The following is a 14,323-nucleotide window of genomic DNA, read 5'->3' on the forward strand; positions in this document are numbered from 1 at the left end:
TGCCTGAAGTTTTGTTTTCACATTCGATTTGTGCCGCACACGATCTTCCTTTCGACATCGGCGCCGCTAGTGCCCACTAGTTCCTTGTGATCTCAATACATCCGCGATCTCACCGTTCTCATCACTTTAGTGTGACCAGGCACCGCTTCGAACGAGAAACAGGCTCCCAATACATGTGCGAAGTCCATCGAGACCAAATTCGGGCACTTTGGGAGAAGGTGGAGAAGTGCTATGAGAGCTGCTCCGATTTGCTCGCCGTGTCCGACGACAATTCGGCCACCTCAGCAGTGCTGGAATCCAAGTACAGCTACTGTTACTCCGTATATTCGAGGTATATTGCCCAGCTTCGGGAGAAAATTGCCTCCCAATCCACGCAGGCTTCCGTCAATGTCCACACGCCCGCGTCTACAGGCTGTCGGTTACCTCCAGTGGATACCGAGGTCTTTGCGGGTGATTACCTTCGGTGGCCCACCTTTAGAGACTTGTTTACGGCCATTTATATCCAAAACTCGCGGCTCACCCCGGAAGTTGTTTCACTTGCTGTCCAAAACAAGTGGTGACGCACACGCCATTGTTGGTAAGGCTCCGTTTACTCATGAAGGGTTTGTCGCAGCGTGGCAAAGCCTCACAGACCGTTTTGAGAATCGGCGGCTGTTAGTCAATAGCCAGTTGAAGATCCTTTTCAACCTCCAGGCTATTTCTCAAGAGTCCGGGGTCGTGCTGAGGGAACTGCAAGCCACCATTCAGAGTTGTCTGACAGCCCTAGTAATGTCCGCCATCAATGTTGAGGCTTGGGATTGTCTCCTGGTCTTTATGATTTCCTCGAAGCTCCCCAAGGTCAACTTTCTATGTGGGAGCAATCCGTACATAATAAGGCCGAAATTCCAACATGGAAGGAATTAGATAACTTCCTGACAGAGCGCCATCGCACTCTGGAGGCCATCGACGACGTCAGGCCTAGTGGCTCCGGGCAATCTCCGCCAACGTCGGGACTTCCTGCTGCCCCTGCACGGAGGTTCAATTCGTACGAGACTCCAGTGGCTCCGGGCCAAAGGGATGCGATCTCTGTTCGAGGGAGAACCACCCTATTCACTTATGTCCGCGTTTTCTAGAAATGCACTTAAATGGGCGCTCTGACTACATTAAGAGGAAGCAGCTATGTTTGAACTGTTTTGCCCGAGGGCACCAGCAGCGAGACTGCACGAGCGCCCACACCTGCTTCACATGCCACAGCCGACCCCACACCCTCCTGCACCGCGGCAATCCGTTCGCTACCGCTCCCAGCAAGGGCTCGACCCGCACAAACTGCCAGAAGCACAAACGGCTCAGAGGATCAGTCGGATGTGCAGGTGTGCTTCGCCTCCGGGTCTGGAGCCGTCCTACTGGACACTGCCCTTATCAACGTGTGCCATCTGGGGTGCAGTTTCCAGGCACGAGCACTGATAGACTCAGGGTCCGAAGCGACGTTCATAACTGAACAACTGTTCAACCTTGTCAAGCTTCCCTTCAAGACTATTCAAGCCCAAGAGTCCGGTCTTAATCAGACCATTTCCGCGCAGTCTACTAAATTGTGCCATTTCTCCATTCGGTCGCCGTCTAGACCCGGGTTACAATTAGAGACTGCGGCTTACGTTCTTCCGCAGTTGGCAGGAAATCTGCCATCATATCCGATTCCGCGGGATCGTCTCAAGGGGCTGCCCGACATTCCCCTGGCGGACCCCAACTTCTTTATAGGAGCTGACATTCTTCCGTCCATTCTCCTCGGTAATACCAGGGCTAACATCTGCGGGTCACTTCTCGGTCAGGAAACCATTTTTGGATGGGTGCTGACAGGCCCATTATCTCCAGCCAACCCTCGCAGCGTGTCCGTTTTTTCCACACGAGTTGCCCGTAGCCTCGGTGACTCGCTGGATCAGCTCCTCACCAAATTTTGGGAGGTGGAGGATGTGTGTTCGGAATCGGATTCAGTTTGCGAGCACAATTTTGTCCAGACGACGAGAAGAGACGTAATCCGATTCAGGGTGGGTTTTATAAAGAAGAACTCAAAAAGACTGAATTCCCGAACATATTTCTAGTTGAGAAAATTATAAAGCGAAGAGGTGATAAAGTTTTGGTAAAATGGCTTGGCTTTCCAATGGACGAAGCCAGCTGAGTAAATAAAGATGAAATTTTATAGTACAAATACCAAATTAAAAGACAATGTAATATTTAATTTTTATTTTTGTTTTATTATTTTTTTTTCTTTTTTCTTATTATAACATATAATTAAATTTAATAAATATATTTACATATGTATAAAGGTACAATTTTATAATGTGTATGCTAACAATTTTAATAAAATATTATATGTTTTTACAATTAATTTTTGTTTTACTTATATTTACCGCAATCTTGATCAAAATAAAACATTTCCAATTCAATTGACTTATAAAATAATTCTTGTTCTATGTTTACTTGCTTATCTATAAGTTCATTTAATGTATTTAAATCTGTATTTCTCCCATTCATTATATCTCTTAAGGATATATTTTCAAGTTCTAAGAAATTGATACTATCCACAATGTCCTTTTCCATTAACCTTTTATGTTTTATTGATAGAGTACCAAGATCATTGTGATTTAACATTGCAAACTCGTTTTCGTTATGTTTTAGTTTTCTTTTACTATCATTAGCACAAAGCACATTCTTAAATATCCTATTTGTTGATATTTTGTGTGCAAGGGCACACAATCGATCTTAACATTGTCCTACTACAATATAGTGGAGTTCCAGTAAGTAATACATTTTTATAATGATCCATAGTTAAATTTCTGGAACTCACACCTTTTGCTTTATTAACAGAGTTTTCAGCTTCATCTATTTTATAACTATAAACTTTGGAGCATATACCTATAAATTCACTCATTGGTTTTCCATTCAACTCATCTTTAAAATATTTTAACCTCTTTTTATTAACTTTTTTAAAATTATATAAATCGATTCTTATATCTGAATAATCGGATGTATCAAATTTTGATTCAATATCACCACGAATATCCTTATAAAAATCCTCAGTTTTTATAGTATAGATAAATGAGTCTGTATCCATGTAGTTTAAAACCAAATTTTCTTGAAATTTGGGTTTCATGTATTGGTAATGAAAATCATACATTTTCCACTTTGATAAGTCCAATACAGCAAAACCCAAACACATTGGCTTATCAAATATCACAGAAAGTTTTTTCATTTGGATGGCATAGAACTCGTCATTTATTTTAGTTGCACTATGAAAATTGAATTTTGAAATTAAATTTTTAGCACATTGTTTTTTCCGACCGAGTTTATGAACATCTGCAGACTCCCATGTAGTTACCAATTTAACCTCTACACGTTTTTCAGGATTTTCCATAGTTTTCCCATAGACCGAGTTGTTCATTAATTAAAAAAAATCTTTTTCAAATCTATTCTTGGCATTCTGTTTTTTCAATATAAAACATGGGTGTCCCAGACACTCGCTTCATTTGCTATGAGTGTGTCGGGTGTCTGTGCATTAGGATCATGTGCATAGAATTGAGCGGGTGTCAAAAACGCAAACATCCAAAACGCACAAAGCGATCTGTGCACTCCGGGTGTGTGCTCTTTTCTTGCTGTTCATGAGTGCGACAAACACTCGAAATGTATGAGTGTGATTCGGGGCCGAAAAAATACACCCTTGACGTTCTCTGATATATACATACTTAAAAAAGCATACATAAAGCATAATTAATATTGGCCAGCCGGTGTGATTTATTTCCAAAAATTCCTAAATTCATTTAACAGTCCGCCGCTGGCGTAATATTTTTTTTCCAATCAGTGTTTTTTTTACACCACACAGCTTTCAGTTCCTCCATTTATACAGTCCACAGTCCACTGTGCCAACCTAGGCCTCACGAGCATACATATACCTACATATATACATACTTGCATGCATGCCATATATTTTCTGCCTCCAATTTCAGGAAATAAATACGTGACAAAATTTAACTGAAATAAAATATGTGTTTTAAAAAAAAAAACCGCCATTTCACTACAAATCCGTGATTGTGTCGCCTAAGTTCGCAACCTCGCCGCCTCAGTAGCCGTGTTGTGTTTTTTTTCCTTTGGGGTGAATTACTAACGGTACTTGTCGATTCTCGGTGCCTTTAGCGCAGCTTCTACTCCGCATCAGGCAACATTCGCCTACAATCTCAACAAACCTCATCTACTTCTGGGTTGTTTTTTTTTTTGGTGCCTGAAGTTTTGTTTTCACATTCGATTTGTGCCGCACACGATCTTCCTTTCGACATCGGCGCCGCTAGTGCCCACTAGTTCCTTGTGATCTCAATACATCCGCGATCTCACCGTTCTCATCACTTTAGTGTGACCAGGCACCGCTTCGAACGAGGCCTCTATTGCGCAAGTCAGTCGACAAGCGCTGACCAGCGAATTGGATTCTGAGAATGCCGACGGGAGACAACCAAAAGCCGCGTCCGATCCCAGCCATCCGTTTGGACAGATCTCCATCCGCATCTCTGCGGACGCCTCTTTTGAAGCCTAAGGCGATCAGGACCATCCCAAGGGCAAAGAGTGACGAATCCGTCAATACAATCCCCGATCCTTCACAGAGGCAGACTCGCTCCGTTGTGAAAATGGCTCAAAGTGAGGTCGAAGTGGCGCTGAAAAAGTTAATCGCCACAACAGATCGAATTAGCCAATTTGAGGCTAACATAAATACCCCGGGCGCCCCAGAAACGGAAATAGGCTCCCAATACATGTGCGAAGTCCACCGGGACCAAATGAGGGTACCCTGGGAGAAGGTGGAGAAGTGCTTTGAGAGCTGCTCCGATTTGCTAGCCGTGTCCGACAATAATGCGGCCACCTCAACAGTGCTGGAATCGAAGTACAGTTACTGTTACTCCATCTAATCGAGGTGTATTGCCCAGCTTCGGGATAAAATTGCCTCCCAATCTACTCAGGCTTCCGTCAATGTCCACACGCCCACGTCTACATGCTGCCGGTTGCCTCCAGTGGATACCGAGGTCTTTACGGGTGATTATCTTCGGTGGCCCACCTTCAGCGACTTGTTTGCGACCATTAACATCCAAAACTCGCGGCTCACCCCGGTAGAGAAGTTGTTCCACTTGCTGTCCAAAACAAGTGGTGACGCACACGCCATTGTTGCTAAGGCTCCGCTTACCCAAGAGGGGTTTGTCGCAGCGTGGCAAAGCCTCACAGACCGTTTTGAGAATCGGCGGCTATTGGTCAATAGCCAGTTGAAGATCCTTTTTAACTTTCAGGCTATTTCTCAAGAGTCCGGGGTCGCGCTGAGGGAGCTGCAAGCCACCATTCAGAGTTGTCTGACAGCCCTAGAAATGTCCGCCATCATTGTTGAGGCTTGGGACTGTCTCCTGGTATTTATGATTTCCTCAAAGCTCCCCAAACTCACACTTTCTAAGTGGGAGCAATCCGTACATAATAAGGCCGAAATTCCAACATGGAAGGAATTAGATAACTTCCTGACAGAGCGACATCACACTCTGGAGGCATCGACGACGTCAGCCCTAGTGGCTGCGGGCAATTTCTGCCAAGGTCGGGACTTCCTACTGCCCCTGCTCGAAGGCTCAATTCATACGAGACTCGAGTGGTTCCGGGCCAAAAGGGCTGCGATATCTGTTCGGGAGAGAACCACCCTATTCACTTATGTCCGCGTTTCCTAGAAATGCACTTAAATGGGCGCTCTGACTACATTAAGAGGAAGCAGCTATGTTTGAACTGTTTTGCCCGAGGGCACCAGCAGCGAGACTGCACGAGCGCCCACACCTGCTTCACATGCCACAGCCGACACCACACCCTCCTGCACCGCGGCAATCCATTGGCTACCGCTCCAAGTCCGCCTACTCCAGCAAGGGCTCGACCCGCACAAACTGCCAGAAGCACAAACAGCTTCCAGGCACGAGCACTGATAGACTCAGGGTCCGAAGTGACTTTCATAACGGAACGAATGTTCAACCTTGTCAAGCTTCCCTTCAAGACGATTCAAGTCCAAGTGTCCGGTCTTAATCGGACCATTTCCGCGCAGTCTACTAAATTGTGCCATTTCTCCATTTGGTCGCCGTCTAGACCCGGGCTACAATTAGAGACTGCGGCTTACGATCTTCCGCAGTTGGCAGGAAATCTGCCATCATATCCGCCTCCGCAAGATCGTAGGAATTATCTCCAGCCAACCCCCGCAGCGTGTCCGTTTTTTCCAAACGAGTTGCCCGTAGCCTCGGTGACTCACTGGATTAGCTCCTCACCAAATTTTGGGAGGTGGAAGATGTGCCACACAGATCAGTTCGGAATCGGATTCAGTTTGCGAGCACAATTTTGTCCAAACGACGAGAAGAGACGAGTGTGGCAAGTACGTTGTGACGCTCCCCTTACGCGACCCCGAGCAGAAGGGTTCCGAGCTATCGGCTTCACGGTCCTTTGCTCTTGCTCAGTTCCTGCGTAATGAGCAGCGCCTGAAGAGGGATCCGCCCCTTAAGGCCCGCTATGACTCGGTAATCCAGGAATACATCGGCCTAGGCCACATGATCGAGGTCTCTCTCACGAGCAGTTCCGCTACCTACTATCATCCATATCATGCCGTCTTCAAGCCCGAAAGCACGACCACCAAGGTGCGGGTAGTCTTCAATGCTTCGAGCCCGTCCGCAAACGGGACCAGTCTGAACGACATTCTTTACGCGGGCCCGGTCTTAAAATCCGACCTGACGATTCAAATCCTAAAGTGGCGATTCTTTAGGTTTGTCTTCAACGCCGACATCGAGAAGATGTAAGATGTATCGCGGATATCCGCGACTACGAATTAAAAACGATCACCTTCGGTGTCAATTGTGCCCCTTTCCTAGCGATCCGTGTCCTGCAACTGCTCGCTGACGACAAAGAGTCGAAGTATCCGCAGGCAAGCCAAATTATTCAGCATTTTATGTACGTTGATGACGTTCTCGCGGGTTTCCACTTGGGAAATGGACGTCGAATAGCAAGGCGATCCTGTCCGACATTCCGAGCGACCACCTCCTTCGTGCTGATTCCCTCGACATCGATGCAGAGAGCACGGGCAAGACACTCGGCGAGCGGTGGAAAGCGGCGACTGATAAGTTCTTTTTTCTTCCGCCAGAGTGGACTTCCGGCTCGTCCTTCATGAAGTGCCAAGTCCTCTCCAAAATTGCCAAATTGTTCGATCCAGCAGGATGGCTCGCTTCTTTCATTGTCCGGGAAAATGTTCCTGTCCATTGTGCTGTCTCGTAGCTCTGCCCGTAGTTCCAAGTCGAAATTCACACCAATTCTGATAACGCTGTTTTGTTTCTTCATCATATTTCCGCCAGTCATATTCAGCACGATGTCGCCGCGTCCAGGCAGCGCCCAGTCACTGGAGAGCAGATGTATTCGAGGTACACAGTCCTACCGATGCCGAGTCTGCAGTGGGATCCATCCTTTGAAGAAATGTCGGCGCTTTCTACGTCTCAGTGCCGAGAAGCGGCTCCGGGCGGTTCTCGTGAACCGGTATTGCTCTAGCTGCCTGGCTCACGAGCACTCCGACGGATCGTGTCGGCGTGGGGACTGCTGTAGAACGTATGGTCAGGTTCACCACTCGCTGCTGCACCTCGTGAAGAAGCGCTATATGGTAGAAGGACAATGTTTAGATCAAGGGCACACAAAATATCAACAAATAGGGTATATAAGAAAGTGTCCCAATTAATTGAACACCTCTTTTTAAATGATCTGATCGCTCCCTATCATTAGAAAAATATCCAAACTTGTCAACAGACATGATGATTATAAATAAATTTTTTTTTGTGTTTAATATATATACTCTAATTAAACAAAAATCACTCCTCTCGCAGTTCTTCTATTATTGAGAAAATCTCATTATTGTGATTGTGATTTTGACGCCAATAAAATTTCCAACTGTTCGACTAGTTCATTCACATCATTCCAATATAATAATTTGGTTTTGATTCCTCCAGAGTCATATAACCGAAACCAGTTTTCGGACGAAGTGGAGTGGATGTTGTAGGACTTTCATTATCGTTTATTATTTTTTTAATAATTTTAGTATATTTAAATGCGAGTGAACCTTTAATTCGATTATTCACGTTATAACCTAATATGTGAACATATGTTTCTAAAATTATATTCTTATATGTTTTCTAATCAAGATCATTATAATTTTGGGGGTGTTTTTGAAATATAAGAGAGTGCAGACAAGGAGGTAACTCGCAACTCATTCCACTAGACAAATGAATCTTATTATCAATAATTTTTAGTTCACTATTCCCTAATGTTAATACATTATCTGAACTTTTTTTAGGCCCGTATGCCTTCTGTAATAAATTTTCCCGTATCAAATGACTGATATTAAAATCATAATTTTTATTATCTATCTTGTCTTCTATATTTATATCTTCCCTCATTTTATTTTCTTTTGTAGGCATTGATATAGCTTCCGGCTCCCTCCCTTTGTCCACATCATCGTCTTTCTTTCCTTTTTCAAAAACATTTGTTTGTGAAAAGAAATCATTGTACGAATCACTATCATTCATAGATCGATACTGAGATAAGTTTCGTTTTGTCTGATTTTGTGTCCCATTGGTTGTATAGTACAGGTCATCGAAATCTGTCATATCATTCTTATACTTTTCATTTTCGTATAATTCATGTTTAACCTTGGCTCCCACATTTGTTTTTAAAAATGTCGGATTTTTGTTTTCGTTAACAATTTCATGTAAAGCTTCTGTAATAGGTTTAAATGTTTCCTCCAATTCTATAACACTTTGATCCTTTACATGTTTTAGATCATCAAACTTTCTCTTCAAGGCAGATCTCGCTTTTGTTAACTGAGCTAACACATTCATTATTGTAACCTGCATAAATTTAGATAAAGTAAATTTTAAAAATTTATAATATTTATGTAATCACTCTTCAGTTACTGGATCTATACTGTTAACTGGAAACTATAACTTCTAATATTTATATCCACACCATCCATCACATGAATTTTAAAAAAATGTATTGTTTATATAGATTTTAAATTGTAATTATTAAACGTAATATAAAAAATTTGTTTTTCATTTATTTTTTTTTTAATATTTTGTTTATTTATTTCTAAATATAAATTATCATTCTTTTTATGAATATTAAATTTCCCATCAACCATTTTCTCAATAAATTCCTCCCGAAGATGTGTATACCTTTCCGGGGTGTTTAGAGGGTAATCCTCCGACTCCAGAACAAGGGATTTTCCAATCTTCGTCCTTTTACACTCCGCCTTGAAGATGGGGAACTTTACATTTTCAGGCATCATTGCCATTGAAAAAATAGATTTCTTATTACATCTAGTGAATTCTTGAGTTACCGACTCATGCTTTAATCGTCTGGCATTATTTTCAACACCAATTGGTATGAACGCTGTTTCTGTGGCATCATCTTTTCCATCGTTCTTCTCTTTGAAGTAACAAACCAAACTTGTCGGATTAACAGGTGTCTTCGTATTATCCTCGTCAGTAGGATCGAATTCGACTTATCGTTCTTATAGTTGTTGTTCTCCATGTTTATTTTATTATATAATATATATATTGCTTTTTGTTGTTAGCAGTCGTAGTTGTTTTTTCTTGTTTGGCAGTTGTTTAGCAGGTGTTTTTTTGTTGTTTAGCAGTTTTTTTATCGTTTGGCAGTTGATTTTTGTTGTTTAGCAGTTGTTTTTTTTTTATTTAGCAGATTTTTTTGTTCACTTGTACAACGTCTGTTGAATGTAAAGTCGAAACTTGGACTGTGAATTTTGAAGTAGGCAGCCCCGATTTTCATACCATCCAGAAGTCACACATTTGTTTTAGTCTCCCTCCCCGTCCTAAGTGTAAGCCAATCAAAACGATGGATTATTGACTCACTCCATTGACAAAGGAAAATAGAAATGAGAGACATAAATTACCACAGTTGTATGTATCAAAATGTTGAACTCTCTCGTAGTTGTATTGTATTCGTTTTCCCAAATACTTGACAACTTCTATAGGTGGTTGTAGATTTCCGAAACTATCAAAATAATGTATATCATTTTTATTTTTGATATATGCGACCCAATGTGTACCACTTGATTGTGAATCATCTAGGTTTACTTTACCACATTCTCGAATTTTTGGAGAGCGTGGAAGTAAATCCCTCATATATACACCTCGAAAATTTGGTACATATTTTTGAGCAAAAGTTGTAATGTCTATATTTGAAAGTGGTCTATTGGGTAGCTGACATATTAGTTTTTTCGCTTCTTAATACCATATCACTTACTATATGGTTTTAGGTAGAATCCATAACCTGTTCTATACGGTTTGAGATATAACCCTTCTCCTACAGCAACACTTTCAACTTTTATGTCGTTTCTTCTCCTCCATATCCTCTTTCGCCATTCTAGCGTTGTTTATATTTTTTGCAATTGCGGCACTTCCACTAGCTAAACTACCGAGGGCACTTAGGGCAGTCAAAATTGGTACGATTGGTAAAAAACCACCAGTTTTGGGTACATTAATTATTCTTGGTACTTTCACGTTTTTCTTTGAACCCATTGTCGATTAAACTTATTTTCGTGTAATTTTAATTGCACTCATAATGTACAATGGCTTTTGTTTTTTTAATGTTCTAGTAGCAGCGTTCCACATCATCTTCCCTTTACATTTATTTTTAGTTTTTGATATTCCCATTCCAAATTTTTTTTTGCTTCAATAATGTTGGTCACCAAATATGCTGCTGCGTTTTCACCAAGAGTACTGTCTGGTGCTTTTACACGTGACCAAGCGTTGTCAATTAATACAGAATCTGCAATGTGACGCTCATGTAAATCCTTTTTATGGGAATATGCTATATCATGTTCTTTACAAGCCTCATCCAGTTTATTTATTCCTTGATCACCTGAGCCATGTCCGTCTGACTGTTCGTATGAACGCTGAGATCTCAGGAACTATAAGAGATACAAAGTTCAGATTAACCATAAAGATTCTTGAGGTCCCTACGCAGCGCAAATTTGTTACAGCATCCTGCCACGCCCACAAATCGCGAAAAACTAAAAGCGCTGAAATCTCAGGAACTATTAGAACTAGAAAGTTGAAATTCAGTAGGTATAATCTTTAGTGCCGGGGCATCTTTTTGTAGTAATACTATCCAGCCACACCCACTCATACGCCCACAAGGCTCAAAAGACGGTTTTCGGATTTTCAAGAAAAGCTGATATCTCGGTAACTATAAAAGATAGAAAGTTCAGATTAAGCATGTAGGTTTTTATGAGGCTCCCAATGCGAAATGTTTTTTTCCGATCAAACCACGCCCACTCTACCACCCACAAAACCAAAAATACCACAAATGCAAAAATCTTAAAAACTGTAAAAGCTACAATGTTTTGCTTAAGAATACTTATTTAAGAGATGCCTCTGCAACTTGCCACGAAGTTGCATTTAACGCCTACAAACCGCGGAAAACTGTGGTGTCTATAATATTTCTATTCATGCTTTCGTTTGACCTTGTATAACTTATTTTTGTTAATATCTATCGACTTGCCAAAGATTTTTCAAATCGGAACATTATTTCGCTATTTATGAAGAAATTAAGGTTGTAAGGCCTCACATGGGCAGTGACGTCACTATCAGTTACTCAACATGCTTCCTCTGACAATGGGTGGCGCCTTGTGAATTTCCACTAGCAAAATGAATATTTTAAAATTGTGTAAAACAGTAACGGGTATCTTATAGTAGCGGCACTCGACTATAGCGTTTCCTCTTGTTGAATGTTCGATATGAATTATTCTTAAGTCTAAGAGCTCGCACTGCGCTGCCTGGCCAATTTGTGTTTACGCAAAACACAGTAGCACAATGTTGGCACTGGTACGGTGTGTATTCGATACGATAATATGTGCATCATATTAAATCACTATCATATCAAAATGAAACAGTAAAATCTGGTCCTATCGACGTCAGAATTTCAACTGAATTGAAGACACCAAGTGATGAAAATACCCAAGCTTATTGCCTACTCATAAATAGTCGATTAGTCGAATATAATCCCTTAAAGGGATTAGTACAAAGAGTTGTTTGATATTTTTTTATTGATTATTATGATGATTAATTGATTTTCAAGGTTTCTTTGACAATAACAACTTATTCTTAAAGAAAATGGAATAGTAGTTGAAAAGAAACCAAACCTGAATAATAGTTTTATTATAGAACCACCATATGGTTTCACTTTATTAAATACAAAATCTCGAACCACTGCAGTGGCCAGAAAAAGTGGCTAAATTTCCTATAGTGCAACGCCTTAATAATTGTTATTTGAGTTTCATTTTGTTTTCAATGTTAGTGTGTGTGCTCCATAGTCTCTGTGTGTGTGTGTGAGCTGTTACACTCCGGTAGCAAACATTTCTGGCATTTGTGTTTTAAGCTTTCTTCTTTTTGTTATCCCTTTTTTATTACTCCGGCAAATGTTTGGTTTTTTTGTATTTTTTTAGATAACCCCCTTGGAACACCTATACACGCACATTTTTTACTTCCGCTTGTCAGAATTCAATGTCTGTTTTGTTACTTCCGTTTGTATTGGTGTGCGTTTTGTCATTGCAGTGCACTGCAAACTGGTTAACAAAAAAGCATCATACAATTTGTTGGAACGATGGGCGAAAGTTTTGCACAAACGCGACGATATCTTAAGGTAAAAACTATTGGAAAACAAATTATCTGCAAGGGAATGGAAAAGAAACATTTTTTACAATAATTTTTTGGAAACCACCATTTCATTAATGTCGAGGTGTCCGTCATTAAACCGGTTTTGAGGAAACAGATTGTGTGTGTGCTTTAAATAATGCATACAACATTCTTAATTTTTTTAAAAGTAAACATATCTATTTGCATTCACTTCATTTTTAAGTTGAGACCACTTGTGACAAGACCTGTTTCACAAAAAATATTTCTATAAATAATGAAATTTCTTAAAGAAATTGATACATTTTTTCTACAATCAATGGGAAGATATTTGAAAATCATTTCCAATACCTTCTTAAAACAAAAATTATGTTCATGAATCAAGGTGCACCAGATCTGAAAACAATGAAATATGGTGAACACTTTACATTCTGTAACACCGATTCGAGATTGGAAACATGCGCATGCCTCTTTTACGCAAATCGAAGGAATGGAGCTAGAAAAATAATTTCATTGTATAAAATATTAATGTTAATATTATATTAGTTTGTTTGCTTACTTTTTATGAATAAGGGAAGGGAAATACATATAAATAGACTCACATGCACACGTACACATATACACTCATCTATTATGAAGTACACTTCCCCTGGAACTCAAACGCATTCAGCGCGTGCGCAACGTGTGCCATAACATGCTTTTACAAGATGTTTACAAATCAGATGCACGCGTATGAAGAGACCTTTTATTATGGGTGAAATTATTTAGCGCTGGAAAACAATGACTTCACACAAAACCACAACCTCTTGTATCGTTTTTATCTATGTGTGGAATAGAGAGAGAAATACTAAAACACACATTTTATTACGATGCGAGCATGGATCTTCCTCATCGGCTCTTCATGTCATGTTTCCACACACATCTGGGGTTCCCACTCAACCATACACACGCACACACGTAGACAGATGCTTACATATATAGAAATTGGCAGTGTGTTTTGAGAAAATTCATCTCCTTAAGACGTTCCCAATCCTCCTTATTAGGGTCAGAAATACATTTTAATATTTTCAAATAACGGATAGGGGGGTCGGAAAACTAATCATGACACAATCGTCACATCATCAAAAACTATAATTTATCACCACCCTGCGGGGTGGTGAGGGAAATCCCTAATCAAAGGAGACGACGGATAATGGGTTTCGGGGTGGAGGAAACCATGTTTTAATCACTAATGTGACAGGTTAATAGCCCATAAATCTGTGCCAGAACCACCGAAAACACACTACTATCCAGTAGGTGACGAAAATTCAGACCACAACAATTACTAGAGTTATACCGCTAGTTAAAAGTGGTGTTTAGCAACTAAGAGTTTTTAATTGCTGTAGAATAAATAAGCCGGGGCAGTTCAATTTTCAAATTTTATTCCGAGTTGAAATCAAACCACGCCGAATGCACGAAGTACAAGCTTAACAACAGAAACTTCTAGCTACAACAGTTCTACCAAAAGCTCCAAAAAACGCATGCGGTTCAAAATAACAGTAAAGCGCTTACGAGCCTGGGAGAACCAAAATAAAAAATATACGGCTGATAAACCAGCCAGTGCTCATCCGTCT

The sequence above is a fragment of the Drosophila eugracilis genome, unplaced genomic scaffold (assembly GCF_018153835.1).
Source record: "Drosophila eugracilis isolate 14026-0451.02 unplaced genomic scaffold, ASM1815383v1 contig_106, whole genome shotgun sequence".
Lineage (NCBI taxonomy): Eukaryota > Metazoa > Arthropoda > Insecta > Diptera > Drosophilidae > Drosophila > Drosophila eugracilis.